The sequence below is a fragment of the Channa argus genome, chromosome 6 (genome assembly GCF_033026475.1).
Source record: "Channa argus isolate prfri chromosome 6, Channa argus male v1.0, whole genome shotgun sequence".
Lineage (NCBI taxonomy): Eukaryota > Metazoa > Chordata > Actinopteri > Anabantiformes > Channidae > Channa > Channa argus.
Window position 1 is genome coordinate 22,277,783 of NC_090202.1, and position 18,667 is coordinate 22,296,449.

General features: G+C 41.8%; 1 protein-coding gene across 11 annotated transcripts in view; it reads right to left on the bottom strand.

Annotated features, from left to right (window-relative positions):
* The window catches only part of robo2 (roundabout, axon guidance receptor, homolog 2 (Drosophila)), a 245,448-nt gene that overhangs the window by 84,482 nt on the left and 142,299 nt on the right, over positions 1–18,667 (bottom strand). The window lies entirely within an intron of this gene.

Sequence of the window (18,667 nt, forward strand, 5' to 3'; positions counted from 1 at the left end):
GCCTAACATAAAATGGCTCTTTATTTCATATTTTAGGGTTGTCAAAGACATCTTCAACACTTCCACCATTCATTTGTGGCAATTACAGTTTAGCTTAATACCTACAAACAGCAGGACTTTTCATATGAATAACATGCCCAGATGATGCTTTTGCTGCATGTTGAGGTGAGTTGGGATTGGCATTAGTCAGTGTGAATAATTTGGTGAGACACCTGCTAAAAGTAAAATGCCTGTATGTTTTTGCAATTTTCCATTCACTCAAGGATCAACCTGTGGATTCTTCACCCCATAATTGTCCACATTTAGGATTGAGGATTCTATGTCTGTTTTTTTTTTTTCTTCTGGTGTGAAGCTGAACACACATTGTAAATACAAAATAGACATATAAGAAAAAAGCAAAGAGGAGAAAGCTGTCCATGGCCTAAAAATGTAACTGAAGAGAACATTCTTAGGTGAAATCACCAAGTCCAAACTGCAGCTGAAGTAATGATAACTTACATTATCAAACTTACACAGTTTTTCCTACATTAGATGACACTTTATTCTTACACTTTTGAAACACGTGCATCCTCTGTAAGTACAATACACAGCAGCAGGTAAGATCACCTCTGATATAATAACGAAATGTTCATAAAAGAAATGTTTCAATAATACATCAGTGTTCAAATAGTTAGTTAGTTGTGAGTCCTTCTAGCATTGTTTTAACTATTCAATCATACTTTTGCTTTATATTTAATTAGCTTGCAAGTTACTGTACGGCACCTGTACCCACACTGCATGCTTGAGTGCTGCTTGATGCACTGTCGAGTTTTTAAAACAGAGGTATTTATCGGAGAGCGAATGAAGAGAGGAGGAATCAGAAGAGGAGGAGAAAGAACTCAACGGGCACATGGAGTGCATTTCTATCCTGATGCACTAACTTACAAAATCACCACAGTCATTCTGGAATGCTATTTTTTGTAATAGAGATATTTAATTTTTAGTGAAAACTTCTGTAGTTTTTAATATTGTAATATTTGTGACACAGACTAAAGTATTGTTATTTTTTTCCATGATTGTAGCCTTACTTTTATTTTTATTTTTTAATTGACTAAAAAGTTGGATAAATAATGTTGTGATATCACACAAAATCCACAATCTGTCCACTTAATAACTGTGGTTGTCCTCTAACTCACGTTACACAGCGCAATACGGTAACAACATTATGTATAATGTATTTATAACATATATAGGAAACAATTAATAATACATTTATCAGTAGTACTAGGAGTATGAATAAAAATGTAATTTCCTAGTTAAGTTTAAAAAAATGTTACAAGCCTTACCAAACAATGACTAAAACAATGAAACTACTGTAAATGTTCAGTGAGGTGAGCGTATATTTTAGTCAACCTAATAATAAGTCAATAAGCCTTTGTGGTAGTGACAAATTTGAACAATCAAGCCACCAGTTTCAATAAAAACTGCTAATCGCATTCATTTAGATGAAATTTGCATATACATAACCCCTCCTACTCATTCCCTATGCAAAAAAACAAGGGTCCCCGACCAAGACCTACCATGACCAGATCACAGTAAGCCCAGGATGCTTCTGGTTTTGATTTGTTGTGATCTGGCTATGCTGGCACCTGTCCAATTGTGTGGCCTGTGACCCCAGGGCAAAGAGTCTCATGCACTGCACTGTTCTTGCCCACCCCAGCATCCTGGTACCACATGGCACACTCCTACATATATTATTCATCTGCTTCATTACCTTTCACAGCTGTTTACCTTCAAACTGCAGCCCTGATGCCACAACCCTGGGGTTGGCTTTATGCTGCTTTTAAACATAAAGAGGGATAGGGAAGATGGAGAGGGAGAGACACCACCCCAATCTCATGTCATGCATCTCCACTCTCTGGGAGCACAAAGTGAGAAGCTGCAGACTGAAGCTGAGACTTGCAGTGTAGTGGATTTGTGTAGAAATTGCCAAGAGGATAGTGGCCTCATCGTTCTCAGGTCAGCATGCTAAGCGCTTAGAGAAGCTCAGTCATTCCTAAGTAAGGATATCCAATCAATTCCAGTAGCCCCCTGGGCAGTCACCATCCTGGGGAACCATGGAAGTGCTGTCTTTCTGCCTCTCAAATCCTGGGAACAGGAGGCTCATGTGTTGAGCTCAGTTAATTGCTTGAGATATGACCCTATGTAGTTTGGGGGAGGGTGTTTAAGGGGTGTTGTGGTTGGAGAGATATTCTCTGGCCCATAAACTAGAGATTAGCCTCACAATGGGAAGGTATACAGCACAATGTTCCTGGGGGACTAAGAAGATATGAGCGCTCCATTAGCACAGTAGGGGAGGCTAAGGATTTAGAGTCTCTGCTACTGATTTGCTATGTGCACCCTCAAATATGGCTGCATCTGTCTGTCACAATTTTCCAAATGGGCTTCAGATAGGAAGTGACAGAACTTGACAATGTGTTTCTGGAGAACAGTACTTGTTTGTTATTTCTTCCAGTAAAATCCTTAAATAGACTGATTAAACAGTTTTCTTTCCTATATTCAACACTTCAAGTATTTTAGGGCCCTACTGCCAACTAACTTGGCTGAAAGCGCTGTATTAAAACAGAATTAGAAAATGATACATTTCAAAGGAGATGAAAATCCTTTTTTATAATTACACTTTTTTTTTCAATCTTGATTAAATTCCACCCTTTCACAAAAAACAAAGTACTGTGGTGTGCACGTTTATTTTGGACACTATCATAATAATTCAGCCTGTGCACTAACGCAGGCCCATAATGTCTTCCCTCTTCTTTGCTGTTATTTCTGTGCCACTAGCCTGTGCCAGGATGCTACAAGGCTGTCATGACCACGGAGAAGTAACTCTGGTTTGGTTGCGGTTCTTGGACCAAGCCCTGGGTCCCAGGTTTGGAGTCTATTTCCAATCCAGCCTTGCATCCCTCCGTTCCACCCTTCATTTCACTGGGGTAACAGAACAGTCTGTGGAACAGAGAGACTTTCTCTACCATTCCCTTTGCACTGGGATTGCGGTGACTAGGTTACATTATAACAGTATAATTTTCACAATGAAGAAACAGGCCGACAATGAAATAAATGTATACATACACTTCTACTTTGTATGATTCATCCCACGCTCTCTGCCTGATTGCTTTGCACATCTGCTTCTGTGCTGATCATTAACACACACGCGCAAACACACGCATGCACAGACACACAATACATGGCCTAAAATAAGCAGAGTCAATCTGTAAATGATCAAAGCCTCACTGCTTTGGTTAAAACAAGGCCAACATCCAAGCAGAGCCCACAGAAAAACACACAAAACGGGATGTTTATCCTTTTGTGAAAAACAGACAGGAGAGAAAGAACAGCTTAGAATTTCCTCAATAGCACCCATATACAGAGGCAACCGGGTATGAAAGGTTGAAGGCGATCACTACTAATTTATAGGCATACGCTTATCCTACTTCAGAAATTATTTAGTTTTTTTGTATACATTTATCAAGGGGGATGGAAACATTTGTACTGATGTAATTTTCATTATTTATTCAAATTTATACATACATATACATTTTCTATTATCATCAGAAGTAACAAAATGGTCAAAGAGTTAATAAAAAAAAGAAAAATAATGAAAAAAAACTAAACACCCTCTACATGTTATGATCTTATTCATCACGCAACTCTACTGCTGTCTGTAGTATTCTTTCCTGCACGTGGGCTCCTGTAAAAAGCTGATTAGAAATCTGGTTGTCGTATGGCAGAGAAAAAAGTGTTTTCCAGCACATATATACCTGGGCAAATCAGGATTTTTTTAATCCCCTATCCTAATTAAAGAAACATTTTTGTTTGTTTGCATTACAATAAATATATAGGCTTATTGGAGAAAGCTGAATATAATCTGGTTTCTAGTGCACGTAACTGTACGAACTTACAGTATTTATAATAATAACAGCCTATACTGTATGGCTGAGGCTGTGAAAAGATCATAGGTGAGGAAATGCATAAGGATGAGAGTACGCCCCTCATAATTGAGAGAATATACATTATTGCACAGCTAGCCAATAGGTACACATTGTTAATAGATTGTTGTGTGCTAGGACTGCCATTGACTAGTGCAGGGGCAGCCAAATGAAGAGTAGGGGCATTAAAATGATCCATAGTGACATACATCTCTCCGTGACAATTAAACGGATGGCATTTTCTCACCTGCACATCTTTAACTGGCTCACTGTAAAATAGCTTAACTGGCAATAGAGGGAAGATGTAATCTAATTATGGCATATCTGCTGGCAATACAGAAAAATGATTTTGCATAATTATCCTCCTTCCCAGGAAGCAGTTAGGTTCCGCAATTTTTATTTCTAAAAGATCTTACGTATTATGCCCCTGTGGTGATAAACTTTAACTTGTGTGGAACAATGGCAGTCCTTTCTAAAACCCTTCAATTACCTCCCCAGCACCCAGCGCCTTCAACAGGATGCACAGTTTTCTCAGACTATCAACTAGAGAGGGGCCAACTGAAACCCTCAACATGCAGTCATGCTGTCATACAATTATAGACCACTGCCCGCTCGTCTGCCCTCTCAGCCCCACCCACACATGCACAGGGGATCATTACCTCTACCCTCACCATCAGGCTGCTGGCATGCAGTTGGCCATGCAGTATGACCTGTGGTGCATGGATGTGGTGCAACTGAGGGAAAAGCCATGTGTGCTTTGTAAATCTAAAGCGGTATCAAGTAACACACCACAGCAAAATGTTACAGCAGTTCTGCAGGCTGGACAGCCAATTAGATTAGAGGAGGGCAAAACTGTGGTTACAGGATGTCCCAATTCACTTAGCATCTGCTGAAAGAACATGGAGCTGTATATAGCTGTAAACTTTACCAGCAATCAACTGATGTATAATCCATAACACTGCCACTGACGTCTACAGAATATAAACAGTGCATAGGCTGAATGGTAATGAGTGCTACTAAAAAACAGGGCAGAACATCCCATTATTCACTGTGTTTGGCTTCTCTACAACTGAACCCTTTTCCTTGGCTCCAGAAAGAACCTCCAGCTGCGTCTTGTGCCACCATATGCATGAAAGGGGCCATCAAAGAACATATTTCTTTCATTCCAGGCAATTTCCCTAATCCCTGATGAGCTGCAGGGGAGAGGAAAACATTATGGGTGTGGGTTAGCAGGTGGTGGAGAAGGGATTTTGTGGGTAGTGTGTCCTAATATGTGCGTGTGTGTGTGTGAACAAGAGTTTATCTGAATACATTTGCATTATGGCGAAGACATGTTTAAAGACTGGACTTTTTATTATGAATTTCTGTCTATACTAGTTTATGTCTGTGTGTGTAAGCATGTGAGGGCCCTGTAAAACCCCCCTCTAGAAGTAACTGGGCAGCCTTGAAGTAGCTCCTAAGGATTAGTTTATCCAATTTTCTACTAATCGCTGATAAATTCTTTCCACTGGTGAATCCTGAAAAAGATCCCTCTCTCTGAAGACACACTTCAGCTTGAACTGAAAGAGAGGCCAGAGAAACAAAAACGCTACAACATGTGCCTCCTTTCTCTAGTACACAAGCTACTGCTGCCTCTGGTTAATTGCCATTGTTTCTGCAAGCACTACAGCAGGTGATGGTCCAGTGACTAGTGGACTATCTCTCCTATTTCAGGTCAGCATACAGCAGGGGGGAATGCCCTCCAGAAAGCAGTGAGTCCAATTTCCCCATGTCACCACCAGCTAGATCCTGACAGCTCTAAGATGTGGGCTGCACTAACGAGAAACAGCAGCAGCCCACGATGTCAGCATTTTCCTCTCCGTGCTCTAAAAACCTCTGGATTCTGGAAGGAGATGGGGGCAAAGATGGGGCTGCTGAGGGCAGGCTTGTTATGCTTTAATAAGTGTCATTGTGGAGCATGATGTCATTTTCTAACGTTTAAGAGTGAGAGCAAAATGCACGTTTTTCCCACTCCTTGTCTTATAGAGGGAAGGTCAACAGAATATGTCATTTTTTTCAGCCTCGCTTTCAAACTGTCACAATCACCCTTGGAAGCTGCCCAGTCTACTACTGTTTGCCCATGAGAAACTCCATCACTACAGTAGGAGTTAAAGCCACCATCTGAGCTACACTGCTCATTTACGTTTTCCACTCATATTTCCTGAAACACTTGGGAGCCAATTTGGGAAACTTTGGCTTCCCATGAGGACTCTTCTTGGTTTTGCAGAGATTTTTAATGGTTCCGTGTATAGAAAAAAAAAACTAAACAAAATAAAACAAAAAAAAAAAACAGTGGACAACTATGCTTAACACTGAGGCTATTTTCAAAGTGTGTTAGATACAGAGGAGAATTTTATTGACTCTATCACAGCAAACTATATGTAATGTAGATGTAACTCAACAGTAATCAAAAGTGGTCTTTCCTGTTGGAACTAAAGATACAGGGGAGTTTCCATTACTTTTTGGCAAAAGATCTTGGCACTGACAAGAAACAGAGGGAGGAAAAGGGGGAAGGAAAAAAAAAAAGTGAAATCTGACTGGCTGACATCCAAGTCTCCTATTCTTCTTTTTATCTGAACCTTGCCCTCATACTCTGCCTGGCTGCCTGCCAGAGAGACTGTTTTATATACTTTTTCCCCCATTTCTCTGCATACTCTTTATTATTCATTCTCTTTGGTTCTTCTCTATCTTCGCTACTGTGTTTTCTGTAGCGCTCTTTAACACACCTACCACAACAAATGGTTCTCCATTAGTCATTCACAATGTGCGTACAAATACATCTTCCTACCTTTACCCACATCTATAACATTAGAACAATATATGAGGCATCTCCCCACATACAATAACAGAACCATTAAATATCTGATAGGGGAAGGTTAAACAAATTGTGGTCTATTTGATGGATTGTTTCAATTTTCACTGCCTCAGTCTTCACATGTATATGAGGACGATCCCGAGTGTAGGACAACTGAGCAGCTGGGGATGCTTAAAGAGTGCTTTTTCACTCCCCGCCAGCTTCCCCTCTACATATACCAATGAGTATGCCAATGATTTATGAAGCAAACAAATTTGTAAATGAGCATGCACCACTTTAACATGCCACACCACAAACCTGCTGATGAGAGACAAAAAAGCAGAACGTGCAAAGCACAGCCTGCTGCTTAGCTAGTAGATACATACACTTCTGTCTCTGGGGTTTAAAGCTTCTGTGTACCATGTAATTCTCGATTAAGAAGATGAAGTTAATTCAAGCTACAGACAAAGACTTCACCGCAGTTGCCAGGATGATGACTGAATGCAGGTGTTAAAACAGAGCATTTATTTAAATGTTATGCAGGTAATGAATACTGAATAACAGAAAAAGATGATGATGAAGGTAAAAAAAACTAAAACGAATGCATGTTTCATTCTAGTTTAGCAGATTGGGTGATCAAGCGTATAGATTTTTCTACTTCTCTGTGTTTAAAAAAAAAATACTTCATATCATACTGGCATTCCAGCAAGGCAGAAAATGAGTGAGGAGTGAGAGATTGAGTGTTGGGTGGTAGTGATGGGTGGGAGGGTGGAATAGGGTGGTAAAAATATCCGTCAGTCCTCTCCTGAGGGACACAGATATGTGTAAGCAGCAGGGACCTGATACTGTCAGGTGCATGGGAGTCCAGAAATCCTTGCATATGTATGCTACTCAGACTTATATAACAAGTTATGGCAGGACAAAAAATAATGCTGAATGGGGACAGCAAGCAGAACATATGAAGGATTTGAGTTAAGGAAAATTGCAGCCTTTTTGACCCCTGTCTAGGCTCCCATATCTAGCCTGTTTGGCTCTTGCATCTGAGGCTTTCCTGAAACCAAAACCAAGGTACAGGCCAAGCTAATCCTACTGAGCTGTCCCTAGTCAACACTGGAACTAATGTGCTACAACAAGACATCTAAGGGTTCCTGCGACTATCAAAGGCCTGCCCTTGGAAAGGCCTGCTTCAACAGGCCCCTCACCTCCTGGGCAACAGCACTGGGAGACAACAGGATTGGGTGCAATCACACAGGAACACAATAAGCTTCTAGTATGACACGAGCAACATGACAAAAGAAAATGAATTTACACAGACCCCTCACTGATGTCAGGATATTGTAAGACTTTCACATGAAAACTTGTTTTGAAGTACAACAGTGGACACATTGATTTTGCTGAAACAGAGAACGTACAGTAGATATATGCATTATAAAAATCAGACAGCTGAAAAAATATTGTAAAAGGGAAGAAGAGAATGCATCCTCTTCCCCACTAGGCAGTGTAATAACCTTTTAAATCATGTTTGACATTTTTAAGTTAGCACAGTGGAGATTCTGGCAATATCTTAGCTCTGATATTAAAACCAGTTGCTGGCGGTAATCTCATTGCTTTGTTTGATGATTTGCAATATGACACCCATCCCCCTTGTCCTCAACCACAGAATAGCCTCCTGCTTTCCCACTAGAGACCATCCGCTCCAGCTCAGATTTGCCCTTGCCCTGACATCGCTTGCTAAAGGTGCCGCTGTCAAAAGAAGGCCAGTGGCAACAGCAGATAGCGGAGACCCTTCTGTTGAGCTTCTGTTAGATATTCACATGCTTTATAGTCTGAATGGGTAAGACGAGGCCTCTGTTTTTCTATGTGCATAAAAGTGCAGTAATTAGAAGGCTGTCACTTTTCTAACAGCTGCTAGACATGACTGCTGAAGCGAGTGTCTGCTTATAGCTGGAAACGTACACTAGCCGGTCATGGTGGTGCATAATCAGCCACAGTGTGGGATAAAAGCATAAAGATGAATATCTGATAAAAACAGTGTCAAACAACCACGCAGCCAGATTTGACATGTTGGCAGTCTGCACTGATTGAGTGTCACAGCATTTCTGTTTTATTGGTGCTCTTGATTGAAGGTGAAGTCAAATTAACTGTCAACACTTGGTTGGAGGGGTGCAGCCACAGCCAAATCTACAATCTGCTTGTTTCTAGAGTGCAAGGGCAAACGTCAGGCTGTGGAAAAGGTGAGAGACCACAGCCTGAACTTAAGCAGGGACATGAGAGGGAAGGAGAGAAGAGGTTGAGAGGCAACACAACAGGCTCGTTAATTAGCGTAGCACAAATGTCTTCATAATGAGGCCTAATCACCTAAGCATGGCAGCGACCATACGGCAACGGCCGTGCAACCATACTGCCTGATTGGCCCACGGTGCAGCAGGTACCACAGGGGAGAGAATGTGGGGAAGATAATCCACAGCCAAGGGGAGGTTGATAAGAATGCAAAAAAATGAGTTTCTGTGACTGAAATATAGATGACAGCAGCCGGTCTGCATTGTGTATGCTTCTACTCTCTAGTGGCATAGTTAGGTGTTGTACCTTGGATTAGAGGCTGGTCTAATTGGCCCACTGGGCACCAGAGAAAGGACTGAGAGCAGGGATGCTGTGACAGCAATTTCCTCAGCAAATAAATCGTCTGGTGCCTTTCTTCAACATACTGCTACATCTCAACACTTATGTCATTACTGCTAAACCTGCTCAGCTCCAGAGACATTTTTACTGGCATTGATTTGATGATACTACTCCGTGCCATCCTCCAATGCATGTAATATGGTACACACATTTCTGGAGATGCAGATGTTGATACATTCAGAGAAATGCTTTGATTAGTGTGTTTTTCCTATACGGAAGTAAATTGTGGGAAGTGTGAAGCAGGAAAAGGAGGAAGATTGCCCTCATGTGCAAGAGTCTGTTTGTCCCTGAAAAGTAGCTGTGGCAGGGGTGAGACCAAAAGGATTCTCTTATGCCTTCACTGAACCCTCTCATCACCGCTAGGCAGATAGCTAAGCTTTAAAGAGAACATCCCTACTGCCTGCCACTTACTCATTTCCGGATTACCCAACTGTACAACCAGCAGCCTGATGCATGAGACACAAGAAGGAGGGTCAACATATTATGTCATCAAAGAAGAGCTGCCACGACGGAAACTGCAGTCCGCAACCTAGCACTTAGTGAAGAGGCACGCTGAGATTTAGATTGGATGGGTTCAAATTATACCCAAGAGCTGGCAGCTCAGTTAGAGGGAGGATTAACATCTACTTCACATCAAGAGCTTTCTGGTTGTAACATCCACAAGAACATACACACGCAATTACTTTAGTTATCCTCAGTGGAATCAGTCTGGGACAACTGTAAGTTTAACATATTAACACTAAAATTTATTTTTTAAATGCACTACAAATTTGGAATGCAGGCCACAACATGACAGGGCTCTCTAGGGCCCTTGTGGATGGTATGAAAAGCAAATAAGGTTACAACCATCGATCACTATGAATAAAAAAACTTTGTAGATGCGATAGATGAGTAAGTTACAGGGAAATTTTCCCATATTGTCTGGTGTTGTACTGAGCAGGTCAACATGTCCACTCGCTTGCCGTGAATTCTTATGTCCTGTCATGTGTGACCTGCTCTGTTAACACATGGACATTTCATGGACTCTGCGCTAGGGAGATGGCAGGGCAATGTCTGTTTAATGTCTGGCCCAACAGACTCAGACGTTTGCATACTCATATACAGACCCTAAAAATAATGTTTCAGGGTTCCAGCTAGAGTAACAATTACATATACAAGCAAATAAAGTTTGATAATTTCATAACAGTTTAGGAATCAGTGACGGTAATGAAAGTCAAGCAAAACAAAAGCCTAATCTCCATGGAGTGCCTGAAAGGGGTTAAACAGTGAGCGGAAAAGCCTGGTAAACATCTTTGGTTTCTTCACTAATCAGCCCCTGCCCTACCCCACCTCCTCCCTTCTGCGTCTCTCAGAGGAGCTGCCACTGCCTGGGCCACCATATTGTCATTAAAGACCATGGCATGGCAAGGGAGCACAGGAAACCTCAGAGCCACATCTCAGGAGGCCCAACTGCTCCTCTGAGGCACTCAGCCCCTGCCACAGCACTGCTCACACAAAGGCACAAACAAACAGAAACACAGACTGCTAAGCAGACAGACATATGTGTGCACATTCATTATAATGCATCTTCAAAAGTAAGCGCAGAAATGTATTTTTAAAGCCTCTTTTTATCTCGAGTATGGAGTGGATCAGTATTCTATTTAGTTCTTCATAACATCTAAAACTGAATCCTCAGCTGTGTATTTTCTTGGAAAAAACAAAATGCTGGTTTCAACTGAAATCCCTCCCGCAGGCTTTTTACCAGGCAGGCTTGAGATTAATTGATTCCAAGCTGAATAGTCCGCTAAAGAGAAGGGTTTAAGAAGCAACAGAACAGAGCCTCTGTCTGCCTTGAACTATCAGTAGGATCTGTCTCCAGTGGATACTAAAAACAAACTGGAGGCAGGGCCGTAAGACAGGGAGGACTGTAATCATACCCTACATATGTGTGATGTGTGGGGAGTGGGGAGATGGGGCGGCGGCACTGTCTGGGTGGTCGAAAGGGTGGAGAGAGGATGATACTGGGAGACTGAATCCAAACGAGGGGTCTTTTCTGCAGACTGAAAGCGCCTGTGTGTCTCCGGCAGATGGACCATTGTCTGTTGAGTCCCGGGGAGTGGGTGCTAAGAGCGTTCCTTGTGCCCAGAGTGGCCCATTCTTTATCCCACACTTCACCTCTCCCTGTCTGCCCTCAGCCTTTGGCTTTGTTAGATTCTGTTTTGTTTGCTGTTGTTTTGTGAATCACTATGTATCGCACTTTTGTTAACATTTTCTCATACAAAAGAGAGGGGTTTTTTTCAGAAGGAGAGAGAGATTTTTCTGCGTACGAGTTGTTTTGTGTTGTCTAAGGAACAAGATGGAAGGCTGGTTCTGACAGGAGAGGAATGCTGAGTCGATCTGTTCCAGTCTGTTCTGTGACTGTCCCTCCCTGAGGACTGAACTTAAAGACCAACACATAAATCACCAGCCACCCAAACAGGCAGAGAAAAAAACAGCCATCAGACAATGCAGCTGATTAGACGATGAACCATCCTCCATTAGCACTACTATCTCCCTTATGTTCAGCGCGGACAGTGAGGTATTTTAACAGAGAGCAGACTGTACTGCAGCTACATAAAGTATAGCTTCGTCCTAACTGTTAACCTGACAACTGTGTGTCGTCACTGTGCCCTGTACTTTTCTCAGGGCATTATGGAGAAAACTGTCTTCACCTCTGCCATATGGTAATATTTTCCTGGCCTTCTGTGGTTTTCTGCTTTGCTCTGTTGGAGTCATTAATTACATCACTAGTCTAAAGACAAGTATATCAGGATCATTTGCAGCAATCCCTTACCGCACTTAGATACATTTCCAGGAACACCAAAGACATAGTAAACCAACGTCCTTCAACCCCACACACACCGAGTCATACATCTCAACTGGCATGACTTGACAGGATGTCCTGACGTAATCTTGCTGGGTTACCCCACAAAATACCCTACACCAGTCAAAAAATGTCAAAAAGTCTTTGAAGTTGTCTGCATGAGTGAGATGTTACTGGACTGGGTGGGTGGCTTGAATAATAATCCCAGGACTCCTCGTGTTACCCAAAAACAAAGGCAGAGTGGGCAAATGAAGAGCAGAACAAGGAAGTTAGCTTCACAAAAAGGGCCTGGCATTATTTATGACTCCCTATAAAAGCTGTAGTTAATTATAGTGTTTCATACTTATAAATTACAGATTTCAGAGCTCCAGTTATAATTAGAGCAGTGGAGGCAAGGCTTGGGCTTGGTCTTTGGCTTAGGAGGTGGAGAAGAGTTAGGAGGAAGGACTGCACAAAGCCTCACTACTGATGTGGTAAAGCCAGGCCCAGAACGCATCCCTGAACAGGGTCCTGCCTGCTGAATGTGGGTTACTGAGTACTGAGTTGCTCTTTGCAAAGGGCTTTCTAATGCTATCCTCTTTGTCCACTACAGGGACTGTTATACATGACAATGGCCGTGCATTTCTGTTTTGTTAGCAAAACATGGTCTATCTTTTGCTCGTGTTATTGATTGTCCTTCTGCTGTTGCTCAGGAGAGCAGAACCAGGAAGACAGTGGGATGCTAAACAGGGTTAATCCCGGTCATCCCCTCATACACTCATCAGCCGAATTATCAATGGCCTTTAGCTGTGCTATACTGCAACGTGTGTGGACAGACTGGCTTCAGTGTATCGCGAAAGATCTCCCAATGGTCAGGGGATGCCCTGAGGACATCCCTGATGTCAGAGGTCAAGTCAATGGTCTGCCTTAATGCACTGTGTATTATCAACTACAGTATTCAAAAGAACTGAGTGCTCCCCTGGTCAATATCACTCAATGTTTTACTAATTTAAATTGCTATCCATTTAATAGTGTTTTATTTCATATCAGCCAAAGCCCCAGAAGAGTTGTCTAATTTAAGAAACACAACCATAAAAAAACCCAACATGCAAACAACATGTATACATCCTTCATTTTTGAGATTCCATTCTTTTTTTTATTTTTTTACTATTATTTTAATGAGTGGTATTATCCATTATCCTGAGGATGGAACCAGTCTTGTAGATAGCTTTGCAGAGATGTTATGCCATTTTTCTTGTCTTAAAAGGTTTTGTTGCTTTGTGTATGTTCTGCTGGATTCAAATCACTGGGCTGTGACTGGGAGTCAATCCTATATTTCATTTCATATTTGGGTTTTCAACTTAAATTCACAACTGTACTCTGTCCTGCATCGTTGCACTCTTGCAGCCCAGTATCAGCATGGTCCCACCTCCATGTGGTGGCCCCGGCCAGTTCCAGGCTAAACATGCTGGATCCCATCTGATCCAGGCTAATTTATTTTGGTTTCAACTGACCAAAGAATGTGCTGCCAATATTCAACAGGCTTCTTTTCATTTTCTTTTAGCCAATTTTAATCTTGCAGTTTTGCAGTCCCTTATTGTGATAATGGTTTTCTTTTTGGATGCCGTCTGTGGAGATTCGATCAGGGAAACACATTTCTACACTGAATCCTGGTCCTAAGTCATAAGCACTATTTGCCGTTTATAAATCCAAGATTGCATAAACAGCAAATTTTGTGCTGCGCTATTTTTTTTAGGACAACCACTGTGTCTTTTGTTATTAGTAGTGTGGGTCATCCTATAACTGCTAAACACCTGTGTTACTCCAGTGTTTCTGCTTGTGTTCAGATGTAGAATAAAGTTTAAAAGTGTGATGTGACTGATGATCATATACCAATATTCTGCTTTAAAGATTTTTATGTTGCGTTTAACTCTGTACTCTGCACTCTGTAGTGAGCAAACAGTATGTGCAATTCATATTCATCTGTGGGTAGTGGATTCATCAGAGGGCACAAGAGCCAGTGGAGAGAGGTCAGTCTTGCTATTTCTGGTTTAAAAGGTGAAATAGGTGTGATGTTACACCAGCACCTCACACTAATGCAGAGCTGAGAGTCCCTCAGGTGGAGGCGAGTGTAAAGAAACTACTTGAGTCTACAGGGCATCTTTAGAGGCTTAGACTCAACTAATCCCTGTGATTCTACCTTGTTCAGAGGCACATATTAAAAAAAACCTGCACACAAAACCGCTGATTGTCTGAATTTATTTGAAATCAATGAACAACTACTGGCAAGTGCCAACGAATTCTAAACATTAGAAGTCACTCCAGACACTTGATTTTATTCATTTATATTTTTCCAATCTGAACCCAGTTATCCAGCATGGGGTTGTTACAGCTGAATTTTGAATCAATAAGCAGCATAATTTAGCGGAGCCCAGACAGCGGGATGACACTGTGTGACTGAGTGAAAGGGATTCAGTGCTTGCAGAGTCTAACACAGCCCTAATCAGTAGTCCTCTTGAGCAGAGCAGAGACCCCTCTTGCGTCCACATCATTTCAGTACAGAGGAATTCAGGACGAGTGCTGTGAATTAGCAATGAGTGTATTGTCACTGAAGACAGATGCCAGCCTCTGTCGCCTTGGACTCCCCCCCTCACTGCTTAGTGCGACCCCCACCTATATTCTTTTCCAATTCTTTACCTTGGCCCTAGGCTACAGGCCCTCTCTCATTAGGGGTGCTGACAGTCCCTGTCCTCACCCTGATCCCTCATCATTAGAGCATGTAAATCTCCCTGTCACATCCAGGTACACTTACGCGTACACACATATGCTGCAGACACACGCATCTGACAGGGTGGGCTCTAACTGTGTTCACCTGAGAAATAGGAGCCACTAACCCCAAGACCCAGTAGAGCGGTTGGTTAATACATATGATGAACATGAATGAGGGAAGAATTGTGACAGAAAATTAATTTAGATGCTGCTCAATTGCAGTCCTGTGCAGTGCCGTTGTTTGTGGTTACTTCTCTGAACAATCACCCCAGTACTTTAAAATGATTAAATAGGGCCACATATAAAACATGCAAAGACAATAGCAAAGATACAGATACAGCGAGTGCGTGTAAAGAAAGGCAGCTGAGACAAAAGCAGTGAATCTGGAGGGCAAGCATCTGGTGGGTCCCGATTGGATTGGTGCACTACTGCTGCTGCATGTATAATTCAGACTAGCCCTCTCCTTGCCTTTCCTTTCCTCCAGCCATGTAAACAAGCCCAGACAAAGCATATGGAGACAAGGATAGAGAAGGAGAAGAAGAAAAAGAGGGAATATGGAAGATATATGAGGTGGGAAATATGAAAACAGAGAAGGGGGAGAAGAAATCAGATGCTACAGGCAGGTGAGAGACAGAATGAGAGAAAAAACATGAGTAGATAGCAGGTACCAGAGGTAGATGAGCAAAGTTGTTAAAATGAGAAAGGCATTTGGGGGTAGAGTGTAGTGGATTGAAAAAACTAGCCTAAATCACAACTTGTTCGTTTAACCGCATAACAATTTTAAAGCAGTCTCCATTCTGAAAGTACTCATTACTCCGTGCTCTAAAGGAATATCACAATCATTTCACACAGATCCCTTAGGACAATTCTAGTGCCCATCAGCATATCCAGATAACAGGTGTGTTTTTATTCTATGCATTTACATGTGTGTGGGTTTCATAGTGTTATAATATAAGGGTAGAGAAAACTGAGGAACTGCACTTACACATGGTTTGTAAGAAGTATATAAAAATTGAACAAAGCAGCACTTTTTAGCAGTGATAATAGTCAATAGATAATATAGGAATTACATTTTTATCATTATCACTACAATAACGATGAAATGGATACTAGGAATAAAAGTGACTCACCTAAATGATGAGATGTGGGAAAGGACAGCGTCACCAAGCAGGATGCCAGGAAGGAGTGAAAGGAGACAAGAGAGAAACATTGGACGTCATACTAGAGTTCATAAATATGAAACAGATTGTGTGACAAAGCACTTTATGTTCAATCTAAAACATATACAGCATTTTAACCAGTCCAACGGAACAAGTCCTGATTTACAGGTAACTGAAAATACCCAGTGTTGTTTACTACTGGACTTTCCCAATAAGAACATTTACCAAAGCATTCTGTAGCTCCATCACTTTAAAATAAGATACAAATCAGCTAGGATATCGAGTGCATGTAAAAAGGATAAACAAAGATGCAGGAACGAGTTGAGGGCTGAAAAAGAGAAAATAAGGAAGGAAGAGAAATCATTAATGAAAATGCATGCCAGAAGCCAGATAGACTTAAGTTGACTGCTGTTTTTCGGACGGTGTTAATTGTTATTCATGATGCTGCTGGCTCGGGCAGTGAATGGGGCAGGCTGTTTTTGAAGTGCTGGATCAGGCAGGGATTTATTGACCATCGCTGCTGGGGGTGCAGGCCCATTGAGGGATGTTACTCCGGATGGGGTAGGACTTACTGGAGGGAAAGGTGGAGCTGGTTGGGTCAACCTTCAAACTCACACCTTCAGCATCCATGCCAGTAGCTGTGTAGACAGGCCATTTGTGTGAACAGGCGGCAGACAAGGGGAGTCTACATGTATGTTTGGACCCGTTTCCTCCAACTTCTTCAGAACTCGACCAGAACAAAGCAATGACCACAAAAAATTATATGATTTTGATAAGGATTTCCTGACGCAAGAAACAGACCAACATAAAATGAAAAGTCTTGATAGCAAGATTCACAAACACACCCCTTGTTATTGATCACAGCTGACTGAAATCATACATGTTTAAACCAGAAATGACATTCTTGTCTGAGTGCTGTGTAATTGCCAACAAGCCCTTGTGTGTCTGCCTTTGCGTAGTCACACAAGTGGTCTCCGTGCCTGCAGTGATGCATGCAAGCAGGGAATTAAAATACTTTTGTCTCTGCTAATTGCAGGCATGCGGCCATTTGTCTAATCCTTAAGGCCAGCTGCTGAGAGAGTGACAAAGCGGAGTTGCTTCCCTTTCAAAACACACGCATACACACATGTGGACAGAGTCTGTCAACAGGCCTGTCAGAGCAGAGGACCCCTGACACTCACTCATTCACTGGGAGTATGGCTCCAGCTCTAAACAGCATTAGCATTGCTCCACAGTAACATGTCCTCTATCAGTCTTCCTGTATACACAGTAGCGAGAGAAGGAGAAAGACAGACTGAGCAAGATGTAAAAGTGAGTCAGAGGGAATGAACTTTCTGTTTATTAAATTATGCTCTACAAAGAAAACTGAGTCAGGGACAGAGGGAAGTCATAAGCAGAAACTGAAAAAAGAGGAGTAACTAAATAAAAAGCTATTCTGGACGATGACATGACATTGGCCTCTGTATCTTTTTAACCACTAAGCAAATATACACAAGAATGGGCAATGTGGCTGGCAGTAAAGGCAGATAAGAGTCCAGATAAAGAAACTGAAGTAGATGGTATCTGTGTATACACTGCGTTGGCCAATAACAAGTATTATCCCTTTTAATCTCTGTGATCCACCAGTCTTAACAGTGAATCTGGGTTTGTTCAAAGTCTAAACAATACATTTTTTTCAGAAAGCATGTGTTTTTCAACTATGTTATATAGAGCACAGTGGCCTACTCTGTTTGTTTTTTGAATAAAATAAGGGGCTTACCAGAACAGCAAGATGTCAACAGCTTTATCTGTGACAAATCCAACTTATTGTACTGTATTTTCTTTAGTCTTGCCTTGCTGTCTCTGTATCTTCCCTCTCTATCCTTGTCTCTCACCCTCACTCTGTCCCTCTCTCCACATGACCTTGCATAACCCACTGGGTTTTTATCTGACAGAGGGGAAGTCGGGCAGAATTTATCCATCTGAGATCAAAAGGTGGAAAGAAAAAAAAAGCTGATGGGGGCTGGCTGAGGAAATATTTTATATCCAACCGTGAACCCCAGGACAGACGCACAGGTCAACAGACTTGCACCACTGACACTTGATATCTTCCAGTCACGTACACCAATATCACAGATGATGAAATCAATTAATAGTATGGGCTTATTTTTAAAGAGTAACTATTTTATAGCAAGGAAAACCTACATGTAATGAAGATTAGGCCAGTTTCTCAGCTACCTTTATCTCTATCTGCCACTACTGCAACACATACACACAAATGCAAATACTCACATACATGCACGCATAAAGCTCTCCCTCCTATCTGTATAACACTGGTCTCAAGGGGATGTCAGTGAGGTGTGAAGAGTGTGATAAGATCACAGGGAGCTGTGGCCTTTCTCCCACCATTACTGAACAATCTGGCCTTGTCCTAATCTTCTTAAGAAAAAACAACCGAGTTGGA